We start from the raw sequence: 13,530 nt of genomic DNA, 5'->3' as shown, positions 1-13,530 counted from the left end.
GGATTTTTTCTCAGTTTTTCCTTCCAAATGAATAATAATGTGGTCTTTTTAGTTCTGTATCTTGGTTTGGTTTTTTTTTTTTTTTTTTCCCTTGAGGACATCTTTAATTGAAGTTAATATTTAAGTAGGGATTTTGTTTTCATGTCTTCAAGTTCATTTGTAAGAATGACCATTTTAGGACAACAATAGCTGTTACTTTAGTTCTATTCCATGCCTTAGAATTTTACTTAAACTTTAATTTTGGAGTCAAGAAGTCTCTGGATGTAAGAATCTCTTCTTATAGAAACACACATTTTTATTTGCATACGGAAAGATCAGAATATCTGAAAAACATAGCAGTGTATATAGATGCTAGGAAAACAAAAAGAAACTTGCAAAATAAACCATGTGATTTGGTGGTTGATGTGAGGACAGGAAAAAATGATAATGTCTTTTGAATGATTGTGTTAAGAATGAGTTTTAGGGTTTTGCTTGGAATTAGTTTTGGAGGCACTCCTTTTCGCTTCTAACTTGCCACAGAGCAGTACTAATTCTTTCTTCTGTATTTTTTTTCCCTGTCTGAAAGAGCAGAAAGAGGCACTTCTATTTATTTATAATCTCTTAAACTGAGATACATAGCCTGGTGTTCTTGGCAGATTGCATAAAAGGCCCATCTATGAACCAATAAAGAAATGCTCCAGATTGATTAGACACTGTTTAAGGCTTAGGCTGAGGAGAGCTGGCCCAAATCCATTTTAAGTTAGGTACAGGTCTAAGTTATGCTTCATCCCTGCCTGCCTTTTCTTGCCTTCAGCTGCAGTTCATTGAAGCTGTTGTCTAGGATACAGGCAGGCTTAGTTTATTCAGCCCACGGTTTAAATGCAGAAAGAAGGATAGTTTGGGGGCTGATGCAACATCCATGTGGCATTTGACAAGTCACTTATCAGAGCTGGTTTCATCTTTCATGTGGGAAGGTGCATGTATTTAGGAGGGACCTTGGAAATACAGTGCTAGAGACCACAACCGGTGAAAGAGAGAGAAACAGACAATATCCTGATGTCTGCACCCTACAGCCACATCCTTCTGGGTTTCCTCTTGGTGCTGCCCAACTGACAGTGGGGATCAAATCTTCCACTTTATTTACTTATTTCACTCAAGTTTAAAACTTCCTGCCGTGCTGGATAGTCCTAGGGACCTGGGAAGCTACAGAGAGCCTCCAGGGACCATCCCAAGCTGCAGGACACGAGCACCTGTGTCTGTGGCCATCCATCATGACTGGGTGAGGATTTGAAAGCCACATTCTGTATGCTGTGTCACCACTGAGCAGCTTTCCTTGGCTGTAATGGCACAGCCAGCTTATGAGGAAGAGGAAGGGTAATGTTTTTCTCTTCATGAGCTTTCCTTGCTAGGTAATTATGGTGAGGAAGCAGGAGCCCACCATTTTCTGCTTGCTTCTCTCAAGGAGGATCATGGAGCTTCTGCTATGACCACTTCCATTAGGAAAAACCTTCATTTAAGGAAATGGAATCTCCTGTGTCACAAAACCTCATAAAATTAATAAATTTTATTATTTAAATTGTAAAAATAATTTTATATTAAAAATTATTTTAAATAATTGTTATTAAATTATGCAGGTGATTGATTTGGAGACATGGGATTTTCCAATAAGTTGGTGAGTTCAGGCTAATATGTAGGGGCTTGTGCAAGTCAGCCTTTCCCTTCCTCCAATGCAGGAGTTTTTGATGGCATGCTAAACAAATTTCCAAGCAAAGCAATTAGCCAGTGTCTCTGGAAAGCAGTGCTCTGCCTCTCATGAATGAGCAGATAGGAAGGGTCTGGTAAGACCTTCTGAGCAACAGAGCTTTAATCAACATCCTGCACAGAAGAAACTGCAGGGAAAACTATACTATTTTGCTCCATTTTGCTAAAGATAAGCAGGGGAAAAAAAAAAAAGAACAAACAACAAATCCCCAATAATCACAGCTCATAAATCCTTCATCATGTGAACAGTCCTTAGGTAGATACATCCACCATGGGAGGTGTGTGACAGCTTCTAGGCACAAACTGCTGCCCTCTGTGTGGCCTACAAATTGCTGTGTACACTGGCAAACACTTTGCTGATGGGTTGGGCTGTTTAACAGGAAAGAGCTCTTGACTGAAAACAGGCCATTTTTCCCCTTCAAAGCAGACGTATTTTCTCATCACCCCCTTTCATAGCAATTCAGTGATACTGTTTGCTGTGCCAGCGTCATTTTCCCTGGCTGTTTAATAACCATGATCTGAACCAGAGCTGCAGAGTATCTCATTATTCTGCTCCAAAGGTAGGAGAGGAAGGGTGGATGTGAAGAAAAACATCTGTTTCTGAGCATGTCATAAGTAAGGTTATGCTGCCAGCTGCAGTATGGTATCTGAGATACTGCAGTCAGTATCCCTGCAGCAGCTGTAGGAGAGGAATGAAATGAGAGGAAAGAAAAATCAACATGGAAAAACATTATTGATTTCTTTTCTGCAGCACTGAGTTTAACCTGAGTTTAATACTACTTGAATTTAAAATATTTGGGAGCTGCTGCTTGCTAATCCATCTGCAGAGTCAGATGAAAGCTCCTATTCGTTATCTCTGGAGGATTTGCAAAATGAGAAAGAGTTAATGCTGGAGAAGGCTCTCCTGATGTTCCCCAGTGCCTCAGAAAGGAGACTTGTTGACTCACATGTCCATGAGGGAGGTCAGACCATTTTGAAATGTTATGAAAGCAGCGTCCAAGGCAAGCTCCACTGCTGAGAGAAATGTCCTTCAGAGCAGTGCAGGTGCCTGAAGCACAAAGAAGAGAACTGTGCAGTAAAACACCCTGCAAAGACACGTGAGCTGTGGATCAGCTTTCCCAGTATGAAATCTGCAGTCTGGGTTTGTTCTTGGCAGTGCTGCTGGCTCTGGTCAGTCTGGCCACCCAGGGCCAGAGGTGCAGAAGCAGCAGCTCAGAGAGGCCATGGGGTAAAGGCTGGAGGGGTGGCACTGCCATCAGCTGGCACTGCTGATGTGCCCCAGCAGGGACCAACCAGTCCTGGGGCAGAGAGAGTCAACAGGCACTGCTGAAATGCTCGGGTTCTGCCTTTTTGCCTCTCATTTCTCACAGTCTTCTTCAGGGCACAGGTCTGGCCTTAATCTGCTCACTGTGAAAGTCCAGGGAAGTGCTTGGACATGACACCAGGTCTTTCCAGCTTCTCTACATAAATCACACTAATTTAAAATAAATTTCTAATGGGAATATTTGACATAAAATTTTTCAGCTGGCAGTGTTACCCACCACATGCTATGTCTTTCTTTCTGGAAACTAGTACCACGGGAAAGCCTGAAAATTACTTTCTTGTAATGGGACTGCCTTCTTTTTGCTAGGTTTGCATTGATTTTTCTATCATTTTCAGCCATGACTTAGAGGACATTTCAATCCTGTCACTCCAGCATCTGAAAAGGTAAAGCCTTCTGCCTGTGGTACTGCAATAACTATTTCATCATGGCTAGAGTTAGTTGAAAAAAAGTATTTCAAAGGTGTTTTTAGGATGACTTTAATTTTTAATTGTCTCTTTAAAAACAAACAAAATATAAAAAATTATAGAAAGTAATACAAAAGGATTACTAGGGAAAATCTGGACACCCTCTGGAAGGAAATGGGAGACCTGGTTACCCAAGATATAAATAAAGTCTGAGGTCCTCAAGTGCTTTGTCTCCCTCAGTCTCCACTGGCCATGAAGTTCAAGAAGCCCAAGACAAGGTCCTGCACCTTGGTCAGGGCAATCCCAAGTACAAACAGGCTGGGTGGAGAAGGGGTTGAGAGCAGCCCTGAGGAGAAGGTGTTGGGAGTGTTGGTTGACAAGAAGCACCCAGCTGTGTTTGCAGTCCTTAAAGCCAGCTGTGTCTGGGGCTGTATCCCAAGCACTGAGGGCAGCAGCTTGAAGGAGTGTGGACATGTTGGAAAGATGACAGAGGAGACCACAGAGATGACCAGAGGGATGGGGAACCTCTCCCATGGAAATGAGCTGAAAAAGTAGGTGTTACTCATCCTGGAGAAGAGAAGGTTCCAGGGATACTTTGGAGAAGCCTTACAGCACCTAAAGGTATTCAACAAGAAAGATGGGAGAGACTTTTTACAAGGACATGTAGCGATAGGACAAGAGTTGACAGCATTAAACTGAAGGAGGGCAGTTTTAGGTTATATATGATGGAGAAATCCTTCACTGTAAGGGTGGTGAGGCACTGGAACAGGTTGCCCAGATAAGCTGTGGATGCTCCATCCCTGGGAGAGTTCAAGGCCAGGCTGGATGGAGCTTTGTGCAGCCCGGTCTAGTGGGAGGTGTCCCTGCCTTTGGCAGAGGGGTTGGAACCAGGTTGGTCCCTTCTAAATCAAACTATTCTATGATTCTGTGACAGACACACCAGTGGCCTTTAGGCATGGAGCTGTACAGCACAGCAGCAGCACAGTGAGGACAGAGTAAAGCCAAAAAAAACCACAAGGTCAGGGAAAACTTGATAGAGTTCAGCCTATGGATTTTTGACTTGAGGAAATTTTGTCATGAGATACATCATATTTTTGCTGCTGACATTTTTATCTTCTTTTTAACACCACAAAATATTTGAGATGAGCATGAGCAGAAAAGAAGCTAATAGGCATTTTAACCAGGTGTTTTAATGAGTAGTAAATTAAGCAATTACAGAATCAAGAAGGAACCTTGCATTTTGGGATCACTGGTTAAGTCCCTACCAAGACCAGCAACAACCCTGGGGGTTCTACTTGCTTGTTGCTTATTTCTTTGCATCTCACAGAAAAGGTGGAAAAGATCTTTTTTTCCAGGTGCTTTTTCCCTCTGTGTTGCTGGCAGACTCTGTTGGGAGCCCAGGGACCTGGCTAGGGCTGGCCATTATTCCCACAGCTAAGCCAGGATATGGATAGGATAAGTTGCTCCTACACTGAAGCCTTCATACCTGACTCCCTTCACAGTTGGTTTTCCTCCCTTCATTTACTTACTTTCTTTAACAGCAAGAAAAAAAGAGTTACTTTCTATTGCTAAGACAGTAAAGTGGGTATGCAGTTGCTTAGTATAGCTGAGGCATTCAGGAGCATCAATCAGCAGGTCCAAAACATTGGTACTTTCATAACACCTGTTAGAGTATTTAAGATGGAAAATCTTGCAGCAAATGAGATGAGCCTCTTTCAAAAGGTCTCTTTGTTTTTTAAAGCTTTTGGAAGTCTCCTGAGACATGAGCCCAGAAGGCTGCCCATTTAATGAATGAGAGACCAAATTTTGTTTAATATTGTCTGTTTCAGAGAAGATGCTCCTGGCAGATGCTGTTTATTGAAACAAAAGCTTGATGGGTTTTGCTAATGATGGTGTATCCTACAAAATATTTATGTTCTGGGAATACTCAGAGTTGTGATCTTTTGGTAGGAGTTTTTATTGATGGAGTCTAGGACCCCATTATGGCAAATTTATCCTTTCCTTAGAGTTATATATATAAAACCTTTTCTCTGTCATTAGTTTTCCTGTCTCCAAAATGAGAATTAGCATTGCAGGATATTATGGTATGGGTGAAAAGATGAATCATTACTCTTTGGAAAGGTAATTAACCTCCAAAGGCATCTGCCAGAGAGCTGCCATTATACCATCAGCCGCACTCTGTTTCAGGTTTAGCCTTTCCCTGTCCTCCTCCAGCTCTCAGAGGTGCACTGTTTATCAGCTCAGTTCCGTGCAGGCAGGAAGATGGATCCCTTCAGCACAACTCCTGCGAGGAGCAGGGTGACAAATGCGGGGCTTTCAGCAGACTGACGCCCTGTGCTTTGCTCTTTGCCATCCGGATGCAGAGCAGAGCTGTGACCTTGGCAGTGCACCTGAGCAGGTGCTGGCAACATCCAGGGATGCTGATTAATTGTGCTGGCTCAGTGCAGGGAGGGCTGCTCGTTAATCCAAGCCTGTGCCAAGGAAGGAGGAGACCCTTAGGACAGGGCCCTTAGGCGAGCCCTGCTGGTCTGTGTCGTGGAAAGGCAGCTGTATAAAAGGCACATTGACTTTGTGGGAGAGGGAAGGGGGAAGAGCATCTCTCTCGCTGTCAGCTCAGGTTTGAATCCTGCTATGAGTGTGCTGCAGCACTGAGAGAGAAATACTTAGCCTGTCTACAGGCACTTGTTTGCTACTAAACAAGAAACACTGTTCCAAACAGAGATGATTAATGGCGACAGAAAAATTTAGGAACTGGGTGGAGAGCTTTATTCTGCCTTGATCACAACTACCCATTATGTCAGTAGGTTCTGATTTTTTCAGACTAATGGTAGGTGTACACTCACACAAACATGCAACTCTGCACTGATCTCACCCTCAAGGGACTGTGGATTTATCTCTAATGCTGTCAGATTTCTTTATAAAAGATAAAATACACTTACAAATGCTCTGTTGTGCTCTGTTATTTGGAGCAGAGTGAAACCTGGTCCCAGTGGATAAGGCATAATGGAAGAGGGTTTTTAAGTCTTTGCCCTCCCAAATGAAGAGATTTTTAATTGAAACCTTTGAGTTTCTACCAGCATGCATGAAAAAAGGAAAAGACAGTGAGGATTTCATACAGAATTCCTGGCAAAGAATGTACATTTTGTCACAATGCTGAAGGTGTGCTCAACATCGTGTGACAATGATAGCAATAACCAGTCTTACCAGTCTTTTGCTACTGCTTCTGTTGCAATGCATGTTTTCCTCTTAAGACAATTTGGGTCTCTCTCACCCTTCAGTGACCAAATTTTAGTTTAGCTTTTCCATAACAAAGAGCTAGGAAGATGTTGGAGATGATCAAGACACATCTCAAATAGGAAAGACTTTCATGCTTCCTGGGTGTCTTGTCTTTCTGGATGCTCCTGATTTTCTCCTAGACACTCTATGTGTTATTGCCTACCTAGGTGTGTACATACGGTCTCCAGTGCTGTAGAGAATGTTTTTGCTAGTTCAGGAAAGATTTCCAGAAACTTTGATGGGTTTTCTCCCTCCTCCTATATGGTTGTTGCAGCATGTGCATCCATATGTTGTGCCACAGCTGTACATGCCTTTGCCTTCCCCATTCATAATGTGGTTGGATTTTTGTGCAGATGTGCATGTGAATATCTGTTTGTAGAAAAAGCATGGCTTCTTGTACAAAAATCTCTGCTTTCATAAGAAGCCCGTTGTTCTCAGCAGATAGTGAGCTCTCTTTAATCCTCAGCTCTTCAGTAAGAGCCCAATGCCACAGTGACAGAATTAAATTCACTTTAGTATAAAGACACTAAATGCATCTAAGCAGTGCTTGAAGCTTTCAGGTATGGGCAAGTGCTGCTGCATAAAAAACAGCAATTGTTTCCAAACTCTGTTAGTGATTTTTATTTCACTGTTGATATTACATTCAAAGCATGAAATGATGCACCTCCTGAAGTGCAATTCTCATTTGAATCCACAGGTTCCAGCCTCTCCCAGTCAGTGGGAGTCTCTGCATTGATCTTGGCAGGTTCTTGCCTAGTGTAGGCAGAAAAGACTGATTTTGTCACCAGAATGATGAGCAAGCTGCACCCCCTCTTCTGTTATTGAGAGCTCAGCTCACGCAGGCATTCTCCTCAGGTTCTTGTTCTGTTCCAGGTAGTAATTTGATTTCACATGTACATTCTTACATCCCTATGCAATCCTTGCCTGGTAGGTAATGCTTCATAAACAGCCATCATTTGCCAGAGCAGTGCTTTCCCAGATCTTTGAGCCTGAGAGTTTCTGCAGGGGAAGCATTTCCTCCCAACAAACCCTTTTTTATCTCCTGACAAATGGCTCTGCTAAAAGAATTGTGAAATTGTTTGGGTTTGTTTCTCTTTTCTGCCTCTGCTGCTTGAGGTATTCTCAGGAAGGTCAACTGACCTTTATCAAGCCCAGGCCACTGGCAAGATGATATCCATAGTGAATGTACTTCAAACAGCCAGTTCTCCAACATGAGTGGTTTAACATCTGACCCCTTCAGTACAAATAGTGCAAGACACAGAAGATACTTGATTCCTTTTCCTAGAGAGCAAACTCCAACTGTGTACCAGATAGGGTGTAAAATATCATATACTTATGATCTAGCTAGAAGAATAATGCATCCAGTCCTTCACTTGGTTAAACATAACAGTTCTTCCAGCTTGTTTAGGTTTTTCACTATATGTGTGACCTGTACTGCTGTCTGGAAAGATGCAAAAGTTACTAATTTCCTGATATTGTTTAGGTTTTTTTTGATTTACTTTGCCCTACCCTCTAAAGGAGAAATACCTTAGTTAAATCATTAGTCTATGGAAGAGCAAAAAAGAAGGCAAATAACAGCCTTGAGGCTGTAACATGTACTTTTCACTTTCTGTGATACAGGACATAACATCACATGCTCCACATTGACCAGGGTTTTTAATAACACTCAGGTTGTGTTCCTCCGTATCATGATGGAAATTAAGCAGAGGTGAAACACCAAAGGCAGGGTGTGCACCGTGTGATGCTGCAAGGTGCCAACACGGCAGTCTAGGCCTTGAGTGAGTACAGTGAGGTGGAGCATTAATTGTTTCCTCACTACTCTCACCTATTTTAATCCAGGGTTCTTTTCTTAAAATTAAGAAAATGGCCCATATTAAGCCAAGTACAATACAAACATGTTTACTGAAGTAACTCTTTGTCTACCTTAGGGTTTTTTTCCAGGAGCTGTCAGGTCAGCCAAATGCAGACTGTGCCACAGGGAAATGATTTTGGGAAATCACTGTTCTTTCCTGTGTTTGAGGGAACAAAAATGGGAAGATACCTTCTAAAAGGGAAAGGCTCATGCATTGGCTTTTGTGAGGGGTATTTATTGCACTCTCCCTGAGGTTTTCCATGTCTGATTGTCTCTTTGGGGAGAAACAGTTGAAGCTTTGAGGTGGACTAGGCTTCTAGTTTAGTGTCATCTAACACCTTTTAAAGGAATTATATCTTTCTCTTTGGGCACTGAAACTGAGATTTTATGAGGTATCATTTAGATAGGGAGAGACCATCCGTGCCCACTCCAGTGTCTCTATTTTCTCATTTGTACAGTTCGTCCAAAAGTGCTTCTGTTTCATGCTATATTCATAGCTGACCTAAAATTTACTTGGACTTTTGCTGTTGCACATTGTTACTGAGTTTTATGGCAGAAAGAGTATTATGGATTGGTTGTTTGGGATTAAAACTGACTCCCCTTCCCCACTCCCTGGTTCAGCCAGTGCTTTGCAGCTGTCCTGTGACACTGGGTGGTACATGGGTTTCCTTCTCTCTGAGATCTGGAGGGTTGAATTCAAACCACTCTCTGTAGAATTTAGCTTTCTTTGAAAACTGAAATAGTTGGCCTACTCTGTGCAGAAGGTGTTGTTAAGCGATGTATTTTTTTAATAAGAAGATTAGTTCTGTAACTCCATACTTGGGTTTCACTTGTACCGTGCAGTTCTGCAGCTGTTACACAGCTAAGTGCCCTGCCCAGAGGGTAGGGACCAAGTCAGCCCATAAGCAGAGGTGGTCCCTGGGAAAAGGGAAGAGGGAAACTAATGCGCCAGAAATGGGGACTCGGAAGAACTGAATTTCTTCCTATTTCCTCACCCAGGTAGTACTCTGAGTTTACTGAAGCACTCATTCTGTAAATAAACAAGGCTAAATGCTTTACACAAGAGATAAACATAACTGAGTTTAAAACTTACCAGGATATCTACATTTCTTTGTCTAAAGAATAAGTACCAGTACCACAAATACATGACTATTTTTGTGCTTTCTGCAAGGCAGCCATTTTTTCCAACGCAGCAGGGAGGACAAAACCAAACAGATTGTGCGGTAACAGCTATAGCTAATCAAAGAAACAGGAGAAAGTAGAATTTAGTGAAGAAAAAGTCACAGCAAATATATCAGGAAAGGACCTACACTAAGTAATCACCTACCAGGGGATGTACCTGCCCCAGTGATTCCATGTGTATATGATATAGCTAACCCAGTTGCTAAATGAAACTTCCATTTAGAACCCCTGATAGAAATCCGTGTGTTTCAGGTTGGTTTGGATGAAAACCAAAGGTGCAAAGTGTTAGTCCTGTTCTGATAGGCCAAGTTAAGGTTTAAAACTCAAGCAGGTTTCAAAGGCATGTTCCTATCTGGGCCATTTGGGTTTTGGCTCCTTTAAGCCGCTCAGTGTGTGAGGAGAGCAGGCTTGACCCATGCTCTGAGTCAGGTGGCAGCCGTGCAGTTGCATCAGCAGAACACCTAAATTAGGATAATATATGCAACTGAGTCTCCCCACAGCATCCAGTGAGCTGCAAGGGTTAGCATGTGCTCACCTGCACAGGACTGGCTGAGCATGCTCTGATCTCCTTTTAAATTACAGTCATTTTTGTGGTGTCAGAGAAGTCTCCATCTCTGTTAAAGCACAAGCTGCTGTCTGTTCTGCATTCTGGAAACAGAGGTGTGGAGTCTTTGGAACTTAAACCTCTACTAGATATTCTTATCTCAGCAGTACTTGCTGGGATTTTGGTGTTGGGGCAAGTTTGTTCTGGAGACTTGTTAGTTTTACTTTGTTCTTAGGAGTGAAGTGGTTCCTCATGTGATGGCACAATAACCCTTTTGGCAGGGATTTTACACTGACATTTGATAATTATGTGCAGGTAGACTTATTGTTGGATATAATTTTAAGGACAACTAGGCTTTGAAATACTCCCTTCCATGACCAGAGCATACACAAGAAAAGTAATAGTAATATTTCAAAGCGATTATTTAAAACACCTTCTTATACTCAGAAAATTATGATCATCTATTCCCTGTTCCTAATTCAGTACTCATCCTGATTTAGAGATTTTAATTTTACTTGTAACGTTATTACCAGTTGTTAAATTATAGAAGTCTATTTTTCTTCTGTACCTCTGATCTAGATAAATGCAAAATCAGAAGTTGCTTGAACTCATTTGAGATTAAATAAAAGAAAAATTAGAGAGAAGCTTGAGGAGGTGGAAGTATTTCAGGATGTTATCACATATTGCCTGAGCACTTAGATTTCAAGATGATACATACCTAAAAATGCCAAAGACAGATGTATCTGGCATTATCTCACCCTCTAAATGCTTGGTAAAATTACAGAAAAACTGAAACAATAGAGAAAAGGGGGTTTTTCTTCTTTTTATACCTCCACTTGTCACAGTTACCCTTAAGAAAGCCTGTCACATCTTTTGATAAAAGGTCCATCTTCAGTTTTAAATGGGTACTACCTATGCTGAAGCAGAGATTCAAAAGCACTTTCTACAAACAGTCCCTCGGGAGCTTTTAGCTCCCTGCTAACACAACAAGAAGAAAAGTCAGCTCCTGAGTCAGGCTGCCCTTGTCAGAGGAGGTGTGGGGAGCCTGAGCTGTGCCATGCGGGTCCCTGGCAGGGCACTGGGGCACGTCGGCTCATTGGCACTCACAGGGCAGCTCCCAGCCCTTCTGCACACACAGAAATCCTTCCAGCCTGGGAGGAGTCAGGCACCGAGTCCTCTTCTCTCCTTGAGAGGCTGAGGTAACACTGTGGAAGTAAATGGAGCTGCACTCTGCTCACAGAAGCAATTTTAGGAATATGTCAGATAAATGCATGTGGCTCTGAACAAAAAGAAGCAAGCATTAAGGCCAGCCCCTCACCAGGTGTAGCATGGTGCAACACCTTGCACTCTCAGGGGGCTGTGACCATTTAGTCCATGTGAGGATCTGTCCCCCTGCCTGCTGTGAGCAGACAGGCATCTGTCCCTGCCTTCTGCAGGAGCAGGTGTAGGAGTTTGGATGAGAGGGAAGCCTGTAATGAGCCCTGTCTTTCTCTGACCCCTCCTTTTAGCATAGACTTACCCAGGACACTTGCTTGCAGAAAATGCTTTTTGGTTTTGTTTAGTGGTGAAAACTCCCTGAATGCTGCTGAAGGACGCTGTTTTTCTCTACCACACATGCTCTGTGTCCAGTAGATTTAAAAACAAACAAACAGAAAAAAACCTATCCTGGGAGCCATCCAGGGTGAATTTACTGAATCGTTCGTGTGGGAGGGAATGGAAAGGTCTGCATCCTGCTGGTTACTTTTCTGCAGCACAGGAGAAAGGCAGTGATGGACAGAGGCATGTGTGTGAACAGGAGGAAACAAGGATCTCTGTGTGGCTGCAGGATATAAGGAGAAACAGTGAGTAGCAAGAATCTCTCCTTTGAGACAGAAATACTTTAAAATTATCTTCTGAAAGGGGATGCCTAGTATAGACTTGGTGAGGGAGGGTGTGGGAAATACAAAAAAAAAACCCTTTTCAACAAAAGAGGTACTGCAGTGGTGAGCTCGATGGTGCCACCCAGAGTACCTTTTTGCATAATATATGATGCTCTGTATGGGTCTGGATACTGGGAAGATTAAAGCAGATGATCTTTCTGCATGCAAAGCAGCCAGAGACAGCATGATGGATTATTACTGACTACATTTCTGGCTGTGCATAATTGTGTTCTGATCTTCCTTGTTGAAGTTCTACCACCATCCCTCTGCCAGACTATGTCACTTAACTCATAAGAGCCAAAACCACCCTTTACTTCACCATGTTCTGACCATAGCTCTCTCTGGGGTCACTTGCACTTGAAGTAGGTTACTGCCAGCTCCAGTAAAATATTAAAATGGCATCAAATCATCCAGAGTAGACCAGCAAGGTGAATCAGGCAACTGGCTGCATGTAAGGTCTGGACAAAGATTGTCTGTTCAGATTTTAATAGGCATGAGCTTTGTTTAACACTTTGTGGTTATTTCTGCACTGTCTGATGTCTGATTTGCACAGAGAATATTAATGCAAAACAACAGAGGGGGGTTGTTCTGTCATTTCCTTTCCTGTCATTTCTATTTGACCTTTATCACACAAATATTGTGCAGTGTATTTACTGAATAAGGGTTAAATAATCCTTAACACGTAGTGGTGAACAGTACAAAAGAAAAATTCTCTCTTGCTTACAATTGAAAAACAAAGTCAAAATAAGGTGGCTGTGTGGAGTGGGAGTTTCAGGAACCCTGAGATCTGGCTGCTGAGGGACAGGCAGGTGGTCTTGGTCTGCACAGCTGAGCTGCAGCTCTCCTGGGGACAAGACTTCTGGTGACATGGTTTGTACTGCTGCCCTCTGCATTGGTTAGAAGAGCTTTATTGCAGGCTTGTCAGTGTGGATCATTACCTGCCTTTACATCTGTGGGGTGTTACCTACTTCAAATAATCTATACTTTATCCCCTGCATTTAAACAACTTTTAATTGTACATGGTACCTATGAACACTTAGGTGCCTTTCACTTCTTAATAAATACAAAGGAGAAATGCAGTAGCTGCCAGAAAATGTTCTCCTCCTTTCTTTTCTCTTCTCTTTGCTAACTCAATAAAGAAAAGCTGAAAATTTAAGGAAAGATGACTTAAATCAAACTTATGTTTAGATATTTTTTTCTCAGAAATAAATAGTGAAAGTTATTTTGAAGCAAGGTTTAAAATGGAGATATTATTCCTTCACTCAAATCCCAGAAGCATTTCAACAGTT

At 42.3% G+C, this 13,530-nt stretch overlaps 1 protein-coding gene across 1 annotated transcript in view; it reads left to right on the top strand.

Annotated features, from left to right (window-relative positions):
- The first annotated feature begins 12,095 nt into the window (after positions 1-12,095).
- The window catches only part of GHITM (growth hormone inducible transmembrane protein), a 43,765-nt gene continuing 42,330 nt past the window's right edge, over positions 12,096-13,530 (top strand). Inside the window, exon 1 of the mRNA XM_030275541.4 lies at positions 12,096-12,163. The gene's annotated coding sequence lies outside the window, so the exon portion shown is untranslated. The remainder of the gene's footprint in view (positions 12,164-13,530) is intronic.

This window comes from Taeniopygia guttata, chromosome 6 (genome assembly GCF_048771995.1).
Source record: "Taeniopygia guttata chromosome 6, bTaeGut7.mat, whole genome shotgun sequence".
Taxonomy (NCBI): domain Eukaryota; kingdom Metazoa; phylum Chordata; class Aves; order Passeriformes; family Estrildidae; genus Taeniopygia; species Taeniopygia guttata.
This window is presented reverse-complemented; position numbering and strand designations above follow the sequence as displayed.